The following is a 26,441-nucleotide window of genomic DNA, read 5'->3' on the forward strand; positions in this document are numbered from 1 at the left end:
GCGCAGTCCTGGCAGCCGACGCCAGGTGTACCGTCCAGAGCTCAAGAGGAGAGGTGTGCCTGCCTCATGTAGAATTGAAGATATAATAAAGTTATATTGTTAAATTGTCCACAGCGCTTCCACTGGTTCACTATCACCTACGGCATCACCACACACGCACAATCTCCTACAGAGTCACCGCTACGAAGTGGTCCATACAGAGCGATATCAGGAGGGCCGACGTCGCAGCAGTCAACAGCGGAGGTTGTGCCACTCCCGCAGCACGTCGTTCAAGCCACAGCCTGCAGTATCATCATTGGGGTGAGTGAGACTATTTTATTCTTGTGTGGTAGTAATCATGGTGTCGAAGCTTATGGGGAGTGATTTCACGAATGTTACATTTATGAAGCCAGAGGAACCTGTGGATCTGTCGCAATTGGTAAAGATGAATGGTTAGTCCCTGTACATTGCACTCAGTGTAATTTACTCGGACATTCTGTGCCTTGTGCTGAATCAGTAGCGGAACTGCTTCACTTGTAACTATCTTGAGCACACGGCTAGGCAACGTAGAGTCCAGCTGGCTCATGGTCAGTGACGTCCGCCTCCGTAGCGTAGCGGTAGCATTTCCGCATACCACGCTCGGGTTCGATCCCCGGCAGGAAACTAGGTGTTGTGCGTTCTTCATAATCATTTTCATCATCATTGACCCGCAAGTCGCTGAAGTGGTGTCAACTAAAAAGGACTTGCAATACGAACTCTCCCGCATGGGGCCTCCCGGCCAACAATGCAATACGATCATTTCCACTTCCATAGTTAGAGACAAGAAGTGATTTGGTAGTGCACTTCGGGACTAATAGTTCTGTGCGTATTGTTTTGTTGTAGTGTAATTTTTATCGTGTGTAATGGACGCAGAGGTAAAATCAGACACAGTCGTCGCCAATAAAGAAGCGGCGCAGTCATTTGTGGATCAGGTAGCTCAATTATGAGCAGATAATGTGATTTTGTTTAATGAACTACCAGGAGAGAATAGCAAGATTGAACTCTAGGAGTGCAGCTGACTGTGGCGGGTCTTGTTTCTCCTTTCTCTCGTAGAGCGTCTGAGGATGTTGGTATTTATAGAGGATCTTAAGACATCAGCTGACATAGAAGGTTGGTCAGATAAACAGCTGTTACAGATCGCACAGTTACGTTTGTCAGGCGAAGCAAAATTATTTGTAAGGTGCACAGAAGCGTTGTGAAATGCAGAAACTTTTGATCAGTTGAGACAGGGGTTGGAACAATGATACCGGAAGCACAGTAGTGTATGGTTTTTTTTTTTGCGAACAATTAGGGATGATATCCAGGAGACATAATGAGGCGGTAGAAGGCTTTGTATGTAGAATTAGGAAAATGAACGTTATTACGTACGAGCTCTCATTAAACGAGGAGGTAAATAAAGTGACACTGGAAAAGGCCGAGCAAAGAGCGCTCGATGCTTTTTTTTTACGTGTTTGACATTGGAAATGTCTAGGAGAGTGCGCATGGGAGTGTCTAAGGATCTTCATGAAGGGGCTAGGTTAGCTCTGGAATACGAAGGAATTGATAGGTCGACAGAGGTAAGAGAGTGGAAACAGGTATTTACTTCGAATATTAAGTGTTTTAATTGTGGTCGAATGGGACACGTACAAAGAGAATTTTACCAATTATGGAACCCACAGAACAACTGGAGTAAAAGGGGTAGCCAAACAATTTCTTGGAAATGACAGTAGAGGAAGTTTCGGTCAACGGAAGGTAATAGGATTATTGGTAGAGATAGTCGAGGGAATGGGAAGGGTCCGTTAAACTTAGAAGGGAGCCCCAAGGCCGCCGTCAAGAATTCCCGGTAGGAGTATGCTCAGTCAGAACGACTGCAGAGGCGGAATTTACCATAATGGGTGTTGTGGATGGACGCGAGTATAAAGTATTGTTAGACACAGGAGCAAATGTGTCAGTAGCCTCGAGAGAATTGGTGGTTGGGAGGCAGTCTAACTCACCACGATATTTGGTTGAGTCGTGTGACTAGGGCCTCCCGTCGGGTAGACAGTTCACCGGGTGCAAGTCTTTCGATTTGACGCCACTTCGGCGACTTGTACGTCGATGGGGATGAAATGAGGATGATTAGGACAACACAACACCTAGTCTCTGAGCGGAGAAAATCTCCGACCCATCCGGGAATCGAACCCGGGCCCTTAGGATTGACATTCTGTCGCGCTGACCACTCAGATACCGGGGGCGGACACTTCGATATGATTTACGTGCGGTAGGGGACATACGACCGTTGGGATAAGTAGTGGTGAATTTTTTAGTTGGGATAACCAGGTTTGGGGAGTGTGTAGAAGTGGTGTCTAATGTAAGCGAGGGGTACAGCGTGATGCCATAATTGTATTTCGACGACGCGTCGTGTAACTGTATGGGAAGACATTTCGACTAGGGGAAACTGTTGTCAATGTTAACGTGCCGCGAGAAGTGTCTAATATACAAGATGGTCTAGTTAAACTGCGAGCAATAGCGTTAACGCTTGTTTCACATGACTGTGTGTTGAAAGGCGCCAGGAAACCACCATGTGTGAATGTGGAACCGAACTTACACAGCGTGTTCTTTGGTGAAACATAGTATTGTATGTGTACAGAAAAGGGACGGAGGAAAAGTGGTACCCGTCAAAGATGTAAAGTTGTTGAAGAGAACATTATTAGTTACGCTAGAGATTCTGGATGAAGAAGATTGCCACACAGGAGGTGTGAGCTATAAGGGGGGCACAGGATGCTGCCAGGACTGCATTTCTTGAGAGCAGAAAGAAAGAGCACAGTTGGAGGACCTCTTGCTAGAATTCCAGGATCTGTTTTTTCCCGAGAGGGCCGTTGCCTGCCATGCCAGTAACACAACACAGGATTCCTAGAAGAAATGAAGCACCAATATACCAAAGGCCATATAGAACACCACAGTCGTTGCAATGAGCTTTAGAAGAGTTAATGGCTCAACAATTAGCTGACAGAATAATAGAAGAAATATATAGTGCAAGGGTTTTTTGTTGCGATTATCGTCATTTGAATAGCAAGACTACAACAGACGCATACCCTATTCTAAATATCACGGAGGCCATAGATAACCTAAGCAAAAGTAAGTATTTCTTGACATTGGACTTTAAATGCAGATACCATCAATTATAAGTGGCTCTTGAAGATAGACCAAAAACAGCTTTCTCAGTAAATATAGGAGGATGGTTTTTGGGTTGAAAAAGGCGCCAGCGACATTCCAATGGTTGCTGGATGGAGTACTCAAAGGACTGAAACTACGGAAGTGCTTAGTATATCTTAATGACATAATCATCCATTCAAGGGATATGTAGGAATACAGGCAACGTCCAAAAGAGGTATTCAGCAGATTATGGGCAGCACGTCTCACACTCAATGCTGCAAAGCGTCACTTTCCGCTGAAGGAAGTTAACTATTTGAGCCATGTGGTAAGAAATGACGGTGTAACGACTGATCCAATGTTGGTGCAAGCAGTGCAAGATTTTGTAGTACCACAAACTCCTAGAGTTACAATCTGTCCTCATTCTTGCAAATTACTATAGGAGGTTCGTGAAGGGATTAGCTGATATTGCAAGATCGCTTAGGCATTTGTTGAAGAAAGTGATTAAGTTTGTGTGGATTGAGGAATGTCAGGGAGCATTTGATGAGTTAAAGATGATGTTAACATCCAGTCTTCTTTAAGTGTTTCCAGACGTTCAGAAAGAATTTATACTGTCATGAGATGCTTCAAACAACGCCCTTACCTGTATTTTGAGCCAGGAGGTCGATGCTCAAGAGCCACGCGGGATTAACCGAGCAGTCTAGGGCGCTGCAGTCATGGACTGTGCGGCTGGTCCCGGCGGAGGTTCGAGTCCTCCCTCGGGCATGGGTGTGTGTGTTTGTCCCTACGATAATTTAGGTTAAGTAGTGTGTAAGCTTAGGGACTGATGACCTTAGCAGTTAAGTCCCATAAGATTTCACACAAATTTTTTTGATGATGAAGAATATCCTGTTGCCTTTACATCAAGACAACTAAAGGCTGCAGAAAGAAATTACTCTATAACAGAGAGACAGATGCTTAGTCTGGTATATGGAATAACGTGCTATCGATGTTATTTGTATGGGGGGAAGTTTAGGGTGAGATCGGACCATGCGGTTTTAAAGTGGTTACTAGGCTTGAAGGACTTGTCTAGTAGATTAACGAGATGGGCATTGAAACTCAGTGAATTTGATTACGTACTAATCCACACGCCAGGAAGGAAACATGGAAATGTGGATGGTCTAAGCAGAAAGATAGCTGTGATAGAAGCACTAGGTCACGATCTTGCAAAAGACGAGCAGCACAGAACACCAACGAGGAATGTAGGCAGTATAAGAAACAGCAGCAATTTGGTATACATGACGGATTAATGTGCAGAGAGACAAAATTAGGATCACGAGTAGTGGTGCCGGGCAAGTTAAAATTGGAAGCGTTACGTAAGGTGGTTGATAACATTTTGTCAGGCCATGGTGGATGTAGGGCGACGAATAGAAGGGTGGAAGAGAGGTAATGGTGGAAAGGATGGAATGATGATGTGAGGGTCAATTTGGGTCAGAAGCAGGTGTTGTTACCAAGATTGCCAGAAAAAAATGATTCAAATGGCTCTGAGCACTATGGGACGTAACTTCTGAGGTCATCAGTCCCCTAGAACTTAGAACTACTTAAACCTAACTAACCTAAGGACATCACACACATCCATGCCCGAAGCAGGATTCGAACCTGCGACCGTAGCGGTCGCGCGGTTCCAGACTGTAGCGCCTAGAACCGCTCCGCCACTCCGGCTGGCGATTGCCAGAAGCAACAGAAGCTTTTAGTTTCGTCGGGGTGGACGGGTTAGGACCATTCAACTAAACAGCAGCAGGTAATCATTTTGTGCTGACCGTAATAGATCATTTTTCTTGTTTCGTTGTATGGCGCCAATTCCAAATCAATAGGCAATTACAGTCACCCAAGCATTAGTTAATAGGTGGATACTGAAGTCAGGGATGTCTGCGACGATGGTAACTGACCAGGGGACGAATTTCTTGTCAGACTTGATGACGGAACTGTGTCGGTTGCTGAGAGCGAAAGACTACGCCATTACATCCGCAAACTAATGTAGGGACAGAGAGAATTCATAGAAGAATTGGGAGAAAGCTTAGTTACTGCGTGGATTCAAATCATTCAAATTGGGATACTACCTGACTTTTATCGTAAACGCACAGACCTCTAAAGTACGTACTAGCACTGGGCTCTCACCATTCGAGGCAGTGTGCGGCAAAAAGATGACATCTCCTTTGACATGACTGACCAGAAGGGTGGCAGAAAGCAATAATCAGTCCACGATTTTTCAAGAAAAGTAAAGGAGAAATGGAACAGGGTACAAAGAGCAAATATGACGGCTTTGGAGAAACAGGAAGATGCAACGAGGCGTGTGGTGACTTTACCGCAGTATAAACTGGGCAAAAGGGTAATGTTTTCGAGTCCATGTACGCCAAATGGAAGGACAAAGAAGTTTTTAACATGGTAGCAGGACCCGTACAAAGTAGTCGGAACTTCGTCACAGAAGAATGTGAAGATGCAGTTGCCAACAAGGACGACGACTATGCATGTGGGACATCTGCGACGATTCAACGGTGCGCCAGCGGCGATTCCATGATGAGGGATAGTAAAGGCAAGGAAAAGTGACACAATGAGCAAGGGAGAGGGAAGTCTGGATACCTCAGACTCGTTATTCATCATGCTCAAGAGAGTAGTTACGTGTATCGATTTTGTGTAGCTTATTTGTATGTGTAATGTAAGACTTAATGCTGATAGTAGTAAGGGTAGATCTATATATTTATTTATGGTAGTTTTATTAGTAGAACAATAGGATGATCGCTGTTGAGAGACAGCAGGCTTCTTGGGGGGGGGGGGGGGGGAGATGATACGGACCTCTGTCTCAGGTTGCTAGCCGAAGGAGAAGAAGAATGCTAGTTTTGGCGGTAGTGTACCTCCTTGCCAGGGACAGGGTAATGCGATTGCAAGTGCAGCACCTGGTCGGCGGAGTATTGCTTTCCAGACAGCCGGATGTGGTATTTTCTAGCCATAAATGGTCCTTAAGCTTAGTATTTAATGTGTGGGAGTTATGAAATGAAATCAGGAGGCTGGAAACAGTATTTTCAGGGGTGCAAGAATTGGTGATTAGTAGTGGCAGGCAGAGAGAGGTTTCAAAGGAAAACAGGAGCTTGCTCGGGGCATAAGCACAATTAAAGAAGCAGATGTAAGAGGTGATTGAAGTAGTTGCGCACGAGTTTACGAGGGTAAAAAGGGGGTGGATAGATGCTGTGGGTAGAATATTGAAGATCATCATCGGGACAGCAGACGCAAGCTACGTGAGCAAATTGAGTGAAACGGCAGAAGCCGCAAGAGGGTTAACAGAAGCGAATAAGGTAACTGTAGAGTGGAATTACACGTAAGTTATGAACTTGGAGAGCGGCGTAGTCCTGTCTTGGCTGTCACCCGAGCAATTTCTGAAGGGTTGAGGAAGGTGCAAGGAGAGTTGCCCTCGGAATTATAACTAGCAGTGGAACCGGGTAGTCTGAACTTACCATTTTACTACCACAGTGCATCACTGGGTGTGTTAACAGACAGCGCGCGATTGTACGTATCGGTAAAAATACCAGTAGCTGGGAAACACGCGGTGTTTAGGTGTTACACAGTGCACAATTTTCCGCTGAAGCTAGCGGCAGTTGGGAAATTTATGCAAGCAAGGGAAGAAGTGGTATTACTACTAGCAGAAGACGGGGATCGACACGTGGAGACGAGTGCAGGTAAGCTCCAGAAATGCCATAACGGGAGAACACCTTTGTCCAAAGTAGGTGATTGAACGAAAACCTTATTTTCAGGGAGCAGCTCTCTACTGGGTCTGTTCAGAGTACAATAACACGGTGGTAGTCGCTAGTTGTTACGAGCGAGGGAAACTCATGGGGGCAAAGCGTTTGCGCTTGTGAGGCAGCAGACTACTAATTAACGAGACTAGGTGTGATATAGTAGGACTTACGTTTCGTTTACCACTGACTATCACAGGTGTTACTATATTTGATATGACACAGCCACAGATATTCTGGCCAGACAAAATACTTATCCAGACAGAATCTTACCTTTCCGAACGACACTTGGGAGCCTGGTCTGGACCACTCCTTCAGCCAAATGATAGCAGAAGAAGGAGCGCAAGTAACCGCGGAACAAATACTACAACATGTACAGTGGTATCAGAATAGCAGACGTGAGTTATCAGATACGCAAGTGAGTTGCGAAGTGATGACAGCTGAGCGCAGCGGTAATCTGCCCCGCACAGCAAAGAACGATGTAGTAAGCGGGTCGTTGCCCTCACACTTCAGCGAGTCTCTTTGTTATGGGCGACGTGACTAGTCACCAGGTTTTGGAGAAACAAATGGGCAGTAACGGAGTATAAATGAGGCTGAATTTGAGAACAGGATGTCATTCTGTTCGGGGACTTGGTCACGACAGAAGATGATGGGTGCGAAACTCATTGAAACGTTGCGACAAGACGACACCATCACTCGGCTGATCACCCGAGAAGAATTCATCAACTGCTATGAGTGTTTGTACAGTGTATTGTTGGGTTTGTTTTGCGACTAACGGAAGGGAGACTGTGAAACCCGGTGCCGTCATCGCTGACTAGCCGCACCACGATGCCGGAGCACCGCCAGACCACGAGACGACAGGGCAGCACCAGCAGCAGCCTCCGGTTCGGGACCAGGCTGCATCTGCCGCCGCACTGGGTCCTTCTCGGGATTTTGTGCCACAGCCCTGCCGGCCTGTCGTCCGTGCCTGCTACAGCCGACGGTGAAGCCCAGGGAGGTGCCCGGCCTCACAAAGGCAGCCGTCGCTGCTGCCTGTCCGAGGGGCGTGGTTCGAGACACTTGGACAGCCACCTCTGTCACCGCCGAGCGAAGAGCAAGGGGGCCAACGCCCGGTGTGTCACTCCGCCGGAAAGCGCAGCTATTGCAACTGGCCGTGGCTCTGCCTTCGCCACCGGCCCGGAGTTCGGACGCAGCGTCGCCGCGCGCCATCTTAGCAGCCGATGCCAGCTGCGCCGTCCAGAACTCACGAGGAGAGGCGTGCTTGCCTCATGTAGAATTGAAGATATAATAAAGTTATACTGTTAAATCGTCCAAAGCGTTTCCACTGATTCCCCACCTACTACTGCATCACCACACACGCACCGCCACCACACAAAGGCACCACTACAGAGTGGTCCATACAACAGAAAAGAAATGGAAAGAAATGGCGGTGGTACACAAGTACCCTCTGCCGGACACATAAGGTGGCTAGCGCAGTCTAGTTGTAGATGTAGGTTTAATCTGTATGGAAAATATGGGAAACGAATCCGTAGCTGCTGCATTACGTCTGCCAACCATTTTCGGTCCCAGTAGGCTACGCCATCAACCAGTGAGTCAAGGTATCTACTTGTCTGAAAACTGGCTTCCTCCCCTATTTGAAGCACCAGCAAGAAGATGAATTCCAAACTCAGCTACTGGATGATTACTGAGGTAACATATTAACACCATAAAATCTTTAATGAGTTTGTCTCGTGACGGCTTGTGAATCTACGTTCATTCGTAGCGAGTTTTCTCAAAGATAAAACGACGATAACAGATTCTTAAACTTGTGCAGTTCGGACGGATTTGCCTGTATGACATCCATTAAGGTACCTTGGAGCTCGAAAAGTGAACTTAAAATAACAGAGTTGCTAGTAAACACGTGAAAGCGTTTCTTTGAGTTACTTATCTCGCTTATGTCATGAATCTGTGCTTTGGATTGAAAAAGTATCACTTGAAAGTTATCATATCTGAACATCATTCTTCCCCAACTCTGAAACTGCTATTCACACATCATTGTCTAAAAATTGATGGTCACGTGAATCTAGTAAAGAAAATAAAAATACCTTCAACGATTATCTTATGTGATCTTTGGGATCATGCGGCTATTGCACTCTGAAACCGTGATGCTAGAACGTGAAGTAACCGGATCATATCCTGGTGATTGAAGGCATGCCCTCACCAGTCAGGAGAAGGGAAGGAGACAGCGGCGTTCAATTCCTGATAACCAACCAGGTAAATGTCCTGAGCTAAACCCCAAAGCTCGGCACTGTGAGCCATTGAATAAAGACCTGTGCAGACCGTCTCAGGGATGTGTTAAGCTAGGTGGCCCTTGCATTTTTAGGGGAATAGCCACTGCCTGACTGTACCGTCTCTCTTGCTTTCACTTCCGTAATCATCCATAGCAACATTCACAACTCTGTACTGGACAAGGAAACATCAATGTCATCCGCACGACACAGATACAAATAAGGGGCAATCAGAAAGTTTTCGTTCGAAGGCAGTGCGGGTCTAGAATCGGTACGGCAATCAGGCAAAATTGCTGTTAGTACTGAGGCAATCATCCGCCCGACGAACCAGGTTGAAGCTACCCGTTTGTAAAACACCATGTCCAGCTGCGTGAAGAAGTCTGCTGCAGCTTCCCGTCCGACAGGAACTGTTCTCTCCGGTTCGGGACCAGGTCTTTTTTAAGGGACCGAAGCCGAGATAATCGCATGGGGAGAGATGAGGACTATAGGACGGGTGCTTGTTTGTCTCCCACTTGACATGGCGTAACTTCGGCGTTACGGCATTTGCGACATGGGGACGTGCTTTATCATGAAGCAGCAAAACCTCTTGTCACAGTTTTCATTCCATAGCTGTGGATTTCGACAAACATGCTGCTTCATACACATTCTCCATTCTCCGATGGATACCTGCCGGTGTTTGTCCTTCGGCAGCCAAGAAAAGAATGACATCTCGTTGGTCCTGTTTGGAAGCCTTTGGTAATAACTTCGCAATAGTACACGTTTCCGCATTTACAACACACTCGTTGGAAAGACACGAATCCACAGTAATCCTTGTTTTCATGTCGGTGCTTATATAACCAGATCGGAGGCGCGCTACGTTGCACATACGCTGCAGCAGTGCCCTCAAACGGTAACGTTCTGATCGACCCGTGTACTAGTCAGACTACGTGCAGGAACGAGAGTGATCCTAACTCGGTATTTCAGCGCACACCTTGAACACAATTGTTGCATAATACTCGTACTGGAAGTGGTGACTAAGAAAAATAGCTAGCTACGATATCTGTCTTTCCTACAATTAGTTTTAGTTAGCCGTTCCTCTTCAAATCGCTTTGTACACATACTCCTAGATATTTAATGGAAATAACTGCTTCCAGAGATTGTTCTCCAATCGTGTAATCATACAATAACGAGTCTTTCTGTCTAAGTACAGGTAATACGTCACATTTGTGACGATGATGGTCAGTTGCCACTTCCTGCACCAAGCGTCGGTTCTCTGCAGGTCTTCCCGCACTACGAAACAATTTTCTACCGTTGCGACACCTCTGGACACATTAGCATCATCCGCGAATAGCATCTACTACGTCAATTGTACAGAGTGCGAAAAGTAATGGACATATAACATTCCCTTGGAGCATGTCCGAAGTCACTTTTACGTCCGAAGATTTCTCTCGATTGGGAATGACGTGCTGTGTTGTGTTTGCAAGATTCAATCCAATCACATAGTTTTTCAGATATTCCACATCATCGTATCTTGTTTATTAGGCGGCAGTGCGAAACTATATCGAATCCTTATGGGAGTCAAGGAACACAGTATCTATGTGGACGCCGGTATCTACCGGTTTCTGAGTCTTGTGGAGGAACAGAGCAAGCTGGGTTTCACACGACTGTTGTTTTCTCTCTATAATTGCCCCCCGCCCACCAACACTTCCCTCCACTGCCAAATTCACCATTCCCTGATGTCTCAGATGTGTCCTACGAAACGGTCCCTTCCTTTAGTCAGGCTGTGCAATACATTTCTTTTATCATCAATTAGATACATTACCACTTCATTAGTCATCTGGTCTTCCCATCTAAGCTACAGATTTCTTTCGTAGCACCGTATTTCAAACCTTCAGTTCTCGTATTGCTTACCATCTACTTTTCCCTCCTGTACGATGGTACACTCCAAACACTTTCAGAAAAGACATGCGAACACTGCCGGCCGGTGTGGCCGAGCGGTTCTCGGCGCTTCAGTCTGGAACCGCACGACCGCTACGGTCGCATGTTCGAATCCTGCCTCGGGCATGGATGTGTGTGATGTCCTTAGGTTAGTTAGGTTTAAGTAGTACTAAGTTCTATAGGGACTGATGACCTCAGATGTTAAGTCCCATAGTGCTCAGAGCCATTTGAACCATTTTGCGAACACTTAAATTTATATTATGTTTTAAAACATCTGTTTTTACGAAGAGCTTTTTTTACTACTGCCACTCTTTAACTTATTCCTCTCTACTTCGGCCATCGTCAGTTACTGGGTCGCGCAAACAGCAACCCTCATCTACTACTCTCAGTGCTTAATTTCCTAATGTAACTCCTCGGTATAACCTGATTTAATTAATTCAACTAGACGGAATTACCCTAGCTATACCGTTAAATATGTATAAATAACTTATTCTGTTGCTATCAGCAATAATGAAGTAACGATTCGAGGCTAGATGTAGAAAACGAATGGTATATTCTCCCCTCCCCTTTTTTTTAAATACTGCCTTTAAGTATCTGTTTCGCCTCAACTAAGGTTTAAACCATACATATATTAAGTTTGGTTCTTGACGAAAATGAACTTATTTAATGCTACATAACATGTTATTTTCTTGCTCGCGACTGAGCGATAGTTTGGCTAAATCAGACACTCCCTTTCAGGAGAAATGGATGACTTTCTCAAGGCGGCGCAGAACGTAGGTAGCAATTTCCTCCCCCAGAACAGGACAGAGCCAGTTGATTATAGCTACCAATGAGGCGTGACTCCTCGTGCAACGGAGAAAACAGTTCCTGTTATACGGCTCGTTCCGCACGACTCACGCACCGTCGCACCTTAAGTCGCCTTTCGCCTGCATTTCTCTTACTTCAAGAGACATATTTTCAGAATTTCAGCCTATCTAGGAACTATGGCAAAATAAACGGCCAACATTAGTTAACGTTAACCGTTCGAGTTCTTCATAAAAGGAGAAAAGCTTTAATGCTTGGTACATGTTTCCTAGTTGTGAGTTTGTCCTCGTTAGTTTATAACATCGTCGTCTGCTTTGGTTTACTTCATCTAAGCGGTGATTGTACCGTCGTGTACATGGCGGAGCTTTATCACCCAGGTTCTACGCGTTCCCTGCGCTAGACGAGAAGTCTAACATAGAGCTCGGCCTTGTCCTTTTCTCTAGCAGGAAGATAGCGAATCAGAACGAAAAGCTCTATTGTTTCCCCTTGGAGGAGGTTAAAAAGGACGTCAGTGCCTAAATATGGACGAATGAACGCAGAAACTCCAGCTTTTGTTTCTCGTCAAACTAAGCGCTTCAAAAGTCCATCAAGAAAACTAATGGCCTGGTGTGCTCTTGCTTTACCATAGCAAAAAGAATTACTTGGGGACTTGAGTGAGAAAAATATCTGCTGAAAACTCGCCCTGCAAGTGAAAACTTAATAATTACTTAAATAAAAATCTATTTTTAATATACCACGTTTTTAAATCGGACTAAAATGTATGAAATAATTTCTTGCAGCAGCATAGAGATTCCTAACCACCACACAAACAGCACCGAAAATTTGTAAGCGTGAACTGTGAGCGCGAATTTTTAAAGCTATGAAAATACTTGTAGGATTGAAAACGAACAACGTTGGGTGCATGCATTAGTTAGTAGTAAGGAGGTGAACTATTCGTGCATCAGTTGCACGCGCCCCTCATTTTTCGTTTTAGACCTCGCAAGTATTTTCATAGCTATTAAAAGTTCGTAATCTGTATGCGAATAGGAAATTGCGTGGTGTTAGGAGAAATTATTTTATATTTTTTAGGCCGGTTTAGAAACGTGGTTATCAAAAATTTATTTTTAAATTAATAATTATTTTTGCTTGCTTGTGTATGAAATTTTTCAATCGGTTTCCACATTTTGATGAAACTACAACGACGACATGTGGCAAATTTCTCGTTTATTTTAGTTGCACTTCACCTGACTCAACCAATATATTTCTTCTTCCTACGTATATCCCGCGAAAATGCCGTGAAGGTAAAAATTAGAGAAATTCGAGCTCACGCGGAGGCTTAGCAGCAACCGTTCTTCGTGTAAACTATCCGTGACTGGAACAAGAAAACGGGGAAATGCCAATGGTATACAAAGTACCCTCCGCCATACACCAGACAAGAAAGCGAGCTAATATTGCATTGTCATCCAGTTCTGAGCCATGTTCAAAGTTGAAAGTATCTAACTCATCAGGAAACGACGCTGTTAAATAAGGTACTCTCCACCACACACATCACGAGAAAGCGAGTTAATATTGCATCGTCATTCTGTTATGGGCTATGTTGGAAGCTTCAAGCCTGTAGCTTATGGGGACGTTAATTTAAAATCAATCGTAAAATTTATACCGGGCAGACGAACAGACAAGAAAGTTACCTAACAAAAGAGTATTAAAACGGCTCCCTACATGCGGCCGTATGGGCAAGATATGGCTAGTGTGTCTGTAACAATTGGCAGCGACACTGACAGCAACGAGGCCGATTCAAACCTGGCGCCACGCCTCCCGTGAGGGAGGTCACGTAGGCCAGTCGCATCATTTGCAAGACGAGGAGCCAAGCAGACTTGCTGTACCTTGTGCGCGTGAACTACTTTTTGCTGTCAGACCGACTAGGACAACATCGCAGTAAACTTGCATTGAGTATAGAACTACTTTTTCGGACAGATCAACCATGACAACATGGCTGTAAAACTATAGGGTGTGGTTTTTTCTGGTTATGGACTGCGGTCGTGAAGCTTTGATTGTAATTGTGTTGTACATTATTGATCACAAACGTTCAGTGGTAATCTAGAACAGTCTCCCCAAACAGATACTTTCCTCTCTCCTACGTCACACAACTTATCTCCTTTTTCAATCTAACTGTTTTAATCGGCAAGCATACGATAGCATGCGTACCTAATATATTCTAAAACGTGGCGCATAAAAACGGATTTTCCGGTGCTCTTATCTCGGCTTCTATTAGTGATAAAAACCTAGTGTCAAGTGTTTTGGATAGCCCTTGGGATAGAGACCATTTGTATATCCAACTTAAGGATCGTCTTACGAGGGAACATTCCCAAGTGTCAATAAACGATCTTGATGAAACATCGCGGGTATGTAGAGGGGGTAAAATAGTGCAATACCACTTTTTTAGTTTGTCCCCAGTTTCACATTTTAGGGGCGAAACACACCCGGAAAGGTAATTAGGGAGTTTAGGTTTAGAGGGGATATCTTCTAAATAGTGATATGTAAAAAAGTTTTTCATACAGAAGTTGCCGGCCGGAGTGGCCGAGCGGTTCTAGGCGACCGCTACGGTCGCAGGTTTGAATCCTGCCTCGGGCATGGATGTGTGTGATGTCCTTAGGTTAGTTAGGTTTAAGTAGTTCTAAGTTCTAGGGGACTGATGACCTCAGATGTTAAGTCCCAAAGTGCTCAGAGCCATTTGAACCATATAGAAGTTGATATGTAGTTAGTGTTCTTGAAACTGTATAATAAACTTTTGTAATAATTTGAAAGTTTGCAAAGTACCCCACCACCATTAATTAATTCTGAAAACTTTGGTTACAACATAAAGTAAAGAAGCTTTGAAGCTAAATTTTCTCACTATGTAATGTGTGCAGGCCGCAGTTATGAAGAAAGGGAGATGCAAGAAACAATGTGTGACAAAAATGAGTGGTAATAAACATTATAAGTCATATACACAAGCAATTGCAGTTACAATAAATCAAGTTAAAGGAAAACAAAGAGAAAGCAAGAAACAATGAACACGAGGGTACAAAAATAATATTACAGCGAGTTATTTGAGTATGTTTTCGTATGAACTGCAACAACGCCACAAATGAAACCTATGACCAATTGTCGACTATTGTTCGACATTCGATGCGCAAAAGACTAAAGAAAAGTAATAACAAATGCATTCGTGGCGACTGTTATTAACGAAATTAGGCTGCTATGTGCATCGCCAAAACTAGATAAATGTTATCCTCGACACCATGAGAAAGACACAAAATATTTCTACTCATAGGGCTCGATTGCAATTCTTCAAACCTAACTTAGCAGTATAACGTGTGCTGATAGTCTTCTTGATAAGCTAACACTGGTGGGGTGTCGAAGAACATTTTCATTAATATATTTAGATCAGTTACCAATTAAGTGAGGGATATTCAGTTCGTTGGTATACTAATGTTTAGTAATATTACAGTTAGTATATTATACAAGTATCACGTTTGAGTGAGTGAGTGAGTGAGAGAGAGAGAAAGGGAGGGAGGGAGGGAAGTGTTTAGGAGAACATGCAAAATGGGGAAGGCGGCTTAACCACACAAATCCACACTGGTAATCACTCCTCCTAAGTGATGTGCGTATCGCACAATACGCGAGAGAGGAGACATTGCATTGAACAGCAATTAAAGTGCAGGAACTGGTGCAGGCACAACGTGCTCCGTACCTGAGGTGTTACAGTCTGAGATATTAACACATGTGATTTTTCTGGTGAATTCCTTTATAAGAAGTACAGATTCAGTATCACACTTTCAGACAACTAATTACACACAAATATTTACTGGTATTTGAGTGTATGTTAGTAAGAAAATGAGAGAGAGAGAGAGAGACAGAGAGAGAGAGAGAGTGAGGAGTGAAACGGGATACGCTGAGAAGTTAGAAAGTGACACAAGTGTGGAAATGCATACGTGGTACTCAAACATGCTGTCACGTAGAACTGAAAAAAAGTTAAAAAATATTTTTAAACTGTAAACACTTCGATGAAAAAATGGTACTGTCAATAGAATATTTCACGTTTTTTGTGCGTAACAGTGTTGCTCTTCGTGCCTGCCTTTTTCGGCAGACAACGAAATATGTTTTGTGGAACACGAAAACAAATTATTTCTGGCAAAGGCGCAAGAAGTGAAATTAAATGAATCTCGCCGCACATTTACCTCGGAAAATAATTCTGCTGTCGTCCCGAGTAATAAGCTGCCACGCCGCAAACAATTCGCTGGGAACGGTTTGTAAATGGAGACTGCATTAACCTCGCTGGAATAACAGCTGAGCAGCGGATTATCTTTGCCACTGATTATGATTGTTTTCTTTTTTTGTGTGCACAACGAACTCTCTGCCCGAACATCACATTAACTGGTCTATCTTTTAGCGGGCAGACTTTCAACTCTGAAAAATTATATGAGTGATTAAGTAACAACGAATTAAGTAAACTGCCTTACACTGCCTGAAACTGGCAAAATATTCATAGAAAAATTAAGATCTCGAGCTTTGACGTTTACATTCAGACAAATTTTATAACGTCCGCTAACGTTTTCTCGCATTTCGTGTGCAATGACAGCATTGACACCACTATTCCACACAGATATCTCTTGAGAGAGCATTCACATGCGCAGAAGAGAATTTTTGTCGTCGGCATACATTACCTCTCTGAGAATGCGTCTCAGTCATGGCTCTTTCCCTGCCCATTTATATAGAATCGGCGTTTCGGAGACACACGACTGTCAACGTGAAGAAGAAACATTCGGCGATATAAACCATGTGTTATTTTAGTGTAGACGCTATGAGAAATGCAGAGCGAACCTTTTACAAGAGCTCTTAAAACTTGGTCACTTTCAACCACTTTGCACAATCCCAGTTCTCGGAGACACAAACAGGAGGACCTACGACGCCATATCCAGATTTACAGCCAAAGAAGAAACGGATCTTGGTATGTGTACCAATACATTTAAATTGTGATGGATATAAAGTTTACACGCTAGAAGCAAATAAAATAAAATAAAAAAAAATAGATTGCCTCGCAGGTCACTTGACTGTTATACGGCGGAAGGTTAGTCCGTAAGTGTTCTGCAGATTTTGAATGTCATTAACTTCGCTAAAACGAACCATAAGAGTACGAATACCTGTGGAATGAGCCTAGTGTACTGCGCGTATCACCAATGTCAAACAGGATGTTGTTTATTTTTCGCCATAAGACCGCAAAATTAATATCACTCATATTCGTCCTGCTTTTACACATTTATTGATTAGTAGCAGCGAGGTGAGCAACTGCTGCTGCTACAGATGCAAATCGAGGTATGTGAAAGGAGGAATAGTTGGTTTTCGTAGGCAAGTACCACAAAAACGCGTGGCTTTTGAGGCAATGTATGTCGGCATCAAAATCCAAGTCGTTCACATTTGAATGTCCATTCCATAAATGTTCCTGCTCTATGGTGCAGACAGACCGTGTTGAACCGTATCGTAGATCCTGTACAAGTCTTTAATAGGCACCTTAACAACTGCAGTTGGTGACTGGTACGAAACTTGCTTAAAGCCTCGAAGAGAAAAATGCGAGAAGTTGCTTCATACTGCGCCAGTGGCACTGGAAGAGTCCTCCAGCTTCTCTCACCCCCCCCCCCCCCCCTTTCACTCGCTCCACAAATGTCGAATTTGTACGTAAGTCACGCAGTAAATTATAGACTTATATCGTTTGCTTATTCACTATTCGTCAATTTCCTTATAGGCCAGAAAATAATAATAACAAACGTCTTAACATAGGCATTTGGAGCATTTCGTGCATAGATGACCATCATATTATAAAAGAAAATCGCTTGAAGGCGTTTTAGAAATGAATAAATATTACCAAAAGGCAACATTGAAAAGCTATATTTTACACACATAAAAAAAGTTTTGCATGGAATAGAGATCACCATAAACATCATTTCGCCCCCTTTTATTGCTCATGAAAACTACACATTGCATGTTGTACCACCATACAGCGACACCTTCAGAGGTGCTATACACACCGGTACCTCTAATACACAGTAGCATGTCCTCTTGCATTGATGCATGCATCGTGGTATACTATCCACAAGTTCATCACTGCACTATTGGTCCAGATTGTCTCACTACTCAACGGCGATTCGGCGTAGACCCCTCAGAGTGGTTGGTGGGTCATGTCGACCATAAATAGCGCTTTTCAATCTATCCCAGGCATGTACAATACGTTTCATGTCTGGAAAACATGCTGGACACACTGGTCGAGTGATGTAGTTATCCTGAAGGAAGTCACTCACAGGATGTGCACGATGGGGGCGCGAATTGTCGTCCATGAAGACGAATGCCTCGCCAGTATCCTGCCGATACGGTTGCACTATCGGTCGGAGGATGGCATTTATGTATCTTACAGCCGTTGCGGCGCCTTCCATGACCACCAGCGGCGTACGTCGGCCGCACAAAATGCCACCCCAAAACAGGAGAGAACCTCCACCTTGCTGTACTAACGGGACAGTGTGTCTAAGGCGCTCAGCCTGACCGGGTTGCCTCCAAACACGTCTCCGACGATTGTCTGGCTGGAGGCATACGCGACACTCATCGGTGAAGAGAACGTGATGCCAATCCTGAGTGGTCCATTCGGCATATTGTTGGGCCCATCCGTACCGCGCTGCACGATGTCGTGGTTGCAAAGATGGACCTCGACATGGACGTTGGGAGTGAAGCCCATCATGCATCCTAATGCGCACAGTTTGAGTCGTAACACGACGTCCTGTGGCTGCACTAAAAGCACTATTCAGCGTGGTGGCGTTGCTGTCAGGCTGTCTCCGAGCCATAATACGTAGGGAGCGGTCATCAACTGCAGTAGTAGCCCTTGTGTGGCCTGAGCGAGGCATGTCATCGACAGTTGCTGTCTCTCTGTATCTCCTCCATGTCCGAACAACATCGCTCCGGTTCACGCCGAGGCGCCTGGCCACTTCCCTTGTTGAGAGCCCTTCCTGGCACAAAGTAACAATGAGGACGCGATCGAACCGCGGTGTTGACCGTCTAGGCATGGTTGAACTACTGACAACATGAGCCGTGTACCTCCTTCCTGGTGGAATGACGGGAACTGATCGGCTGTCGGAGCCCCCTCCATCTAATAGACGCTGCCTATTGTTTACATCTTTGGGCGGGTTTAGTGACATCTCTGAACAGTCAAACGGACTTTGTCTGTGATACAATATCCACAGTCAACGTCTATCTTCAGGAGTTTTGGGAACCTGGGTGATGCAAAACTTTTTTTGATTTGAGTATTTTCTTGTGCAGACATGCCCACCTAGAAATAAAGTCTGCAAAAACCTATTACAGCAAACAGATGATGGTAACATTTAGTTCAGTTCTGCAGTGTCATGTTGTAAGTGAAAGGTGAACGTGAGAGCAACAGCGGGTAGCGAATAGAATGACACTCGTGAAGGAGTCAGGTGGAAAGAAAACATCCGCCAAAGCTTCTAAAATAATTACAGAGTATGTGTGTTGTTATTTGATTTCCGTTCTTCATTACAAACATACGCATTCAGTATTGTTTATTACTTATTGACTCTCTCTCGACACAGACGTGAGCGCGCGTGCAGATGCGTGACGGAGCTTGTTTGCAAGTTGGTAAATAGAAGACTTCTGAAAACGGGAGGGAAGCGGATGGTCGCTAGACGTGTGTGATTAACCGACTCGGTAACGAAATTGCCAGTATAAGGCAAGTTTTTCGACCTGGCACAAAATTTTAATCTTTTAGAAAGTTTCACAAAGTAAAATTTAGTTTTCAGAGATGAGCACTTATAAGAAAATTAGCCTCAAATATCTTGACTTCAGTGCACTTTCCAGCTATGTCGTGGCGCGTCATTATTAGGTATTATAGGAACAAACCAGATGTAGAAACCGGGGTAACTGAACTAGCAGCTGAGGAAGATTCCTGCAAATATCAACATTATACATATTTTCACATGACGACGGACCTACAAGGATAATCAGCACTTCGCCGTTTAGTTGCGGAAACTGGGTGTGCGTCTGGTGCAGCTGCGCCGTCGATACTTCACCTCGGGGCTACACGAGCCTACGTTCGATTTTCCACTCCCCCAACTTGTTCTATTCAGCGGCCGCCGACAACTTCACAGGAGGGTGCTCACGAAATATTTATCTGCGCAGCTCTGCACCGGGGAACTGCGATCTGGCAGGGGTCCTCGCCGCGAGTTTTAAGCACGGGGCAGCTTTTGAGGCCACCGGGGCCTAAATGCCGCGGCCCTCGTCGCTGCAGAGTAATTAAAAAGCGGCGCGCGAGCACAGCCGCGCCGGACACGCAACGTGTGGCAGCTTTGTTGGGCTCCTAGCAGGCCCCTTCCCATTACAAATGTTCTAAGTTAATGAAGGGAAAGTCAGAAAGCCATTGCCTTGTTTTCGACACCACTTATTAGTATCTTCCGCTGTCTGTTTCTTCATCTAACATTCTGTCACATGCATACACTCTAAGACAAAAAATGGTTGCGCACCAGGAAGAAATTATCCGAATAGGCCGGAAATCAGTAGACTTGATGTACATGTACAGACTAACACATTATTACAATTTCAGATAAATTGGATGATGGATTCAAGTGAAAGATTTTCACAAATTGAGCAAGTGAACAACGCTTTGGTCAACCTCTGGCTCTTATGCAAGAAGTCTTTCGGCTTGACATTGATTGACAGAACTGTTGTTCGTTCTCCTGAGGGATATCGTGCCAGATTCCGCCCAACCTGCGCGTTAGATCGTCAAAATCCCGAGATGCTTGGATAGCCCTGTCTATAATGTTGCACACGTTCTCAACTGGGGAGAGATTCGGCGATCTTGCTGGCCAGGGTAGGGTTTGGAAAGCAGGAAGACAGGCAGTAGAAACTCTCGTCGTGTGATGGTCCTGTTATAAAATGAAATGGCACCCCGGAGCATCACTTCTTGTTGTCGGGCTGGATGGTGGGCGACATTCTGATTGGTATCTCACCACTGGGGCGTCTTCAGACATGTCTTCGATGGTCATCGCGGCTCAGTCCGAAGCGGGACCAACCACCGAAGAAAATTCTACTCCATTCAATGAGGTTCCAAGCCGAATGTGCTCGACACCACTGCACACTGGCTTGTTCACGTACAGAGGTCAATGGCAGTTGTGTAAGGGACGTTGTGAGCTTAGCTCCCTTTCTGTGAGCTGCCTATTAATGGTCCTTGTCATCAATGAAGCATCAGATGCCCGTCGGGAACAATGATAATGATGAATCTGGAGCTCTGAGTGCATCTCTGACGATTGCTCGGTCCTCATATTCCGTCGTCTCTCTAGGGCGACCACTTTCTTCTTGACACTGTTAGGCCACGGTTCTGCTATTGCTGTCAACATTGCTAAATATCTGCATCGCTCCTATTCAAACGTCGTGCGATTCGTCGTGTACTCCAACCATCTTCTTTAGCCCAACTATACGCCTTCTCTCAAATGACGACATCCGTGTTTATAGTTCACGTACCTGCCTGCTAGGCATGTCCCATGTTCACTGCCAACTGCGCGATGAATTTTCACTGCAGAGTCAAATACTCAACCACCGACCACCAAAGTGTGTAATTTTGCAGTTTTAGTCCATAGGAATATCAGTTTGTGACTAATTTGCACTAACCCCTTCGTGGTGTCTTTTTTTAATTTTTAATTCTTTTATAGACTGTACTTTTAAAAAATGGCTCTAAGCACTATGGGACTTAACATCTGAGGTCATCAGTTCCCTAGACTTAGAACTACTTAAACCTAACTAACCTTTGGACCTCACACACATCCATGCCCAAGGCAGGATTCGAACCTGCGAGCGTAGCATCAGTGCGGTTCCGGACTGAAGCGCCTAGAACCGCTCGGCTACATCGGCCGGCGACTATACTTCAACTATGCCATTTCATTATCTTATAACGATTTATAGAAGTAAATGCAAGACTCATTGTCTCCTGTTGGCGTTGCGAGCATCTGAGACGGACAGAAAATTATGTAAGCGAAGTAGAGACGATTGGAGAATCATTCTAGCGGTGACAAGGCAAACTGGGAAATCAACTCACACAAGAGGCTTTGACAAAGGGCAGGCTTTTGGGAACGAGCATCTCGGCAACGACGAAGCCGGTTGGCAGTTCACGTGCTACGCCGTGGGCATCTGTGAAATGTTGTTGAAAGCAGGATATCTGGCGACATGTGGCCGATCTGACGACAAGTACAATGACGGTGCATGCATAAGTGATTCGAGCAAACCTTTCAGCGCAGATTGTTGAATTTGGGGCTCCCTGGCAAACGAGTCTTACATGTAACAGCGTTGACATCAACGACCTCACCTATTACTATTGTAGTGGATACGGGATCATTGACATTGACAGTGGTTCGATTGGAAGGTGTCACCTGCTAGGATCTATCATATTTTTTTGTTACACCATGTCGGTGGTCACCGTTCTCAGGGAGAACGGCTGCCTGAAACATGCACCGCACCATGAACGCAGGCCGAAGGTGCCAATATTATGCTATTGGAGACACTCACCTGGGCTTCCTTGCGACCTGTGGTACTAATCGACGGTGAACTACGTGAGCAGTATTGCCGTCCACCCGCATCCCATCACACCTAGCCGCGCGGCCTAGGGCGCCTTGTCACGGTTCGCGCGGTTCTCCCTGTCGTAAGTTCGTGTCCTCCCTCGGGCATGGGTGTGTGTGTTGTTCTTAGCGTAAGTCAGTTTAAGTATTGTGTAAGCGTAGGGACCGATGACTTCAGCAGTTTGGTCCCTTAGGATCTTACGACAAATTTTCAAATTTCCCATCACTCCTGATGTCTTCTTTGGCGTCGATGGCGTCTTCGAGCAGGATAACTGTCAATGTCACAAAGTTGGAATCGTGCTAAAGTGGGTTGAGGAGCATGATAGTGAGCTCACATTGACGTTTTGGTCTCAAATTCGCCTGAGAGTATCCGGTGGATCGCATCTGGGACGCTACAGTCGACCCGCCCACCCCCGCCCCTCCAGCAGCCGCAAACCTCCTGTTCGTAATTCACGGGAATTGCACGACTTATGGCCTGTGAATTTTGAACCACTTACCTATGGAAAACTACCAAGGACTTTTTGAGCTCATACCACACAGAGCCATTTCTGTATTGCCTTGAGGTTCAAATGGCTCTGAGCACTATAGGACTTAACATCTTAGGTCATGAGTCCCCTAGAACTTAGAACTACTTAAACCTAACTAACCTAAGGACCATCACACAACACCCAGCCATCACGAGGCAGAGAAAATCCCTGACCCCGCCGAGAATCGAACCCGGGAACCCGGGCGTGGGAAGCGAGAACGCTACCGCACGACCACGAGATGCGGGCTATTGCCTTGAGAAAGTGGCCCTATGCACTGTTAAGCAGGCGATGACAATGTTTTGGCTCATCATGGAAGGAAATAAAACGATTGGATTCTGATCATTAATTACTCCTTTACCTCTCCCCTTGGAAAGAGACCTCACGTGTAGACGTGAAAAATATATAGTACTTGTGGATCTCTTAGTAATTAACTGTCTTTTGCTCTTCGCGTCAGATGCACTTAGGAATTCCTGTTGCCACAGATACATATCTTGTTTAGCGTAACGGTTCTGGAATCGTAAGGACAGATTCCGTGTCTTTATATCATAGATACAGGAATTCCCTAGAATAAAATAAGTAAACAAACAAGCTCACTAATAGATAATAATATATCCTAATATTTAACTTATAACTGAAATCGTTTTCCTGTTTTGAAATTACCCTTAGGTAACTACGTTTCCACTATTGTTGCTTTTCAACGAAAGGAACAATGTAGGCAACTTATGTTGCCACTATTGCTACGTTTCAACGAAAGGGGAAATTGTAGCAAAAATGGTTGTAACGTAGGCTTTTAGAAAATTACCCAAGATCCGGTTTTTCAGCATTTTGTTACAGTAATATGCTCTCTTATTCGTCATATGCGAGGAAGCATCTCTCCTTACCCTAGAAAAATATAAAAAGCTATTCGCTCATGACCTTGCACAAACACGTACTTCCCAATTCTACATCTACATCTACATCCATACTCCGCAAGCCACCTGACGGTGTGTGGCGGAGGGTACCTTGAGTACCTCTATCGGTTCTCCCTTCTATTCCAGTCTCGTATTGTTCGTGGAAAGAAGTATTGTCGGTATGCCTCTGTGTGGGCTCTAATCACTCTGATTTTATCCTCATGGTCTCTTCGCGAGATATACGTAGGAGGGAGCAATATACTGCTTGACTCTTCGGTGAAGGTATGTTCTCGAATGACAAAAGCCCGTACCGAGCTACTGAGCGTCTCTCCTGCAGAGTCTTCCACTGGAGTTTATCTATCGTCTCCGTAACGCTTTCTCGATTACTAAACGATCCTGTAACGAAGCGCGCTGCTCTCCGTTGGATGTTCTCTATATCTTCTATCAACCCTATCTGGTACGGATCCCACACTGCTGAGCAGTATTCAAGCAGCGGCCGAACAAGCGTACTTGTAACCTGCTTCCTTTGTTTTCGGATTGCATTTCCTTAGGATTCTTCCAATGAATCTCAGTCTGGCATCTGCTTTACCGACGATCAACATTATATGATCATTCCATTTTAAATCACTCCTAATGCGTACTCCCAGATAATTTATGGTATTAACTGCTTCCAGTTGCTGACCTGCTATTTTGTAGCTAAATGATAAAGGATCTATCTTTCTGCGTATTCGCAGCACATTACACTTGTCTACATTGAGATTCAATTGCCATTCCCTGCACCATGCGTCAATTCGCTGCAGATCCTCCTGCATTTCAGTACAATTTTCCATTGTTACAACCTCTCGATACACCACAGCATCATCTGCAAAAAGCCTCAGTGAACTTCCGATGTCATCCACCAGGTCATTTATGTATATTGTGAATAGCAACGGTCCTATGACACTCCCCTGCGGCACACCTGAAATCACTCTTACTTCGGAAGACTTCTCTCCATTGAGAATGACATGCTGCGTCCTGTTATCTAGGAACTCCTCAATCCAATCACACAATTGGTCTGATAGTCCATATGCTCTTACTTTGTTCATTAAACGACTGTGGGGAACTGTATCGAACGCCTTGCGGAAGTCAAGAAACACGGCATCTACCTGTGAACCCGTGTCTATGGCTCTCTGAGTCTCGTGGACGAATAGCGCGAGCTGGGTTTCACATGACCGTCTTTTTCGAAACCCATGCTGATTCCTACAGAGTAGATTTCTAGTCTCCAGAAAAGTCATTATACCCGAACACAATACGTGTTCCAAAATTCTACAACTGATCGACGTTAGAAATATAGGTCTATAGTTCTGCACATCTGTTCGACGTCCCTTCTTGAAAACGGGGATGACCTGTGCCCTTTTCCAATCCTTTGGAATACTACGCTCTTCTAGAGACCTACGGTACACCGATGCAAGAAGGGGGGCAAGTTCCTTCGCGTACTCTGTGTAAAATTGAACTGGAATCCCATCAGGTCCAGAGGCCTTTCCTCTTTTGAGCGATTTTAATTGTTTCTCTATCCCTCTGTTGTCTATTTCGATATCTACCATTTTGTCATCTGTGCGACAATCTAGAGAAGGAACTACAGTGCAATCTTCCTCTGTGAAACAACTTTGGAAAAAGACATTTAGTATTTCGGCCTTTAGTCTGTCATCCTCTGTTTCAGTACCATTTTGGTCACAGAGTGTCTGGACATTTTGTTTTGATCCACCTACCGCTTTGACATAAGACCAAAATTTCTTAGGATTTTCTGCCAAGTCAGTACATAGAACTTTACTTTCGAATTCATTGAACGCCTCTCGCATAGCCCTCTTCACACTACATTTCGCTTCGCGTAATTTTTGTTTGTCTGCAAGGCTTTAGCTATGTTTATGTTTGCTGTGAAGTTCCCTTTGCTTCCGCAGCAGTTTTCTAACTCGGTTGTTGTACCACGGTGGCTCTTTTCCATCTCTTACGATCTTGCTTGGCACATACTCATCTAACGCATTATGTACGACGGTTTTGAACTTTGTCCACTGATCCTCAACACTATCTGTACTTGAGACAAAACTTTTGTGTTGAGCCAACAGGTACTCTGAAATCTGCTTTTTGTCACTTTTTCTAAACAGAAAAATCTTCCTACCCTTTTTAATATTCCTATTTACGGCTGAAATCATCGATGCCGTAACCGCTTTATGATCGCTGATTCCCTGTTCTGCGTTAACTTTTTCAAATAGTTCGGGTCTGTTTGTCACCAGAAGGTCTAATATGTTATCGCCACGAGTCGGTTCTCTGTTTAACCGCTCAAGGTAGTTTTCAGATAAAGCACTTAAAAAAAATTTCACTGAATTCTTTGTCCCTGCCACCCGTTATGAACGTTTGAGTCTCCCAGTCTATATCCGGCAAATTAAAATCTCCACCCAGAACTATAACATGGTGGGGAAATCTACTCGAAATATTTTCCAAATTATCCTTCAGATGCTCAGCCACAACAGCTGCTGAGCCAGGG

The sequence above is a fragment of the Schistocerca cancellata genome, chromosome 2, assembly GCF_023864275.1.
Source record: "Schistocerca cancellata isolate TAMUIC-IGC-003103 chromosome 2, iqSchCanc2.1, whole genome shotgun sequence".
NCBI lineage: Eukaryota > Metazoa > Arthropoda > Insecta > Orthoptera > Acrididae > Schistocerca > Schistocerca cancellata.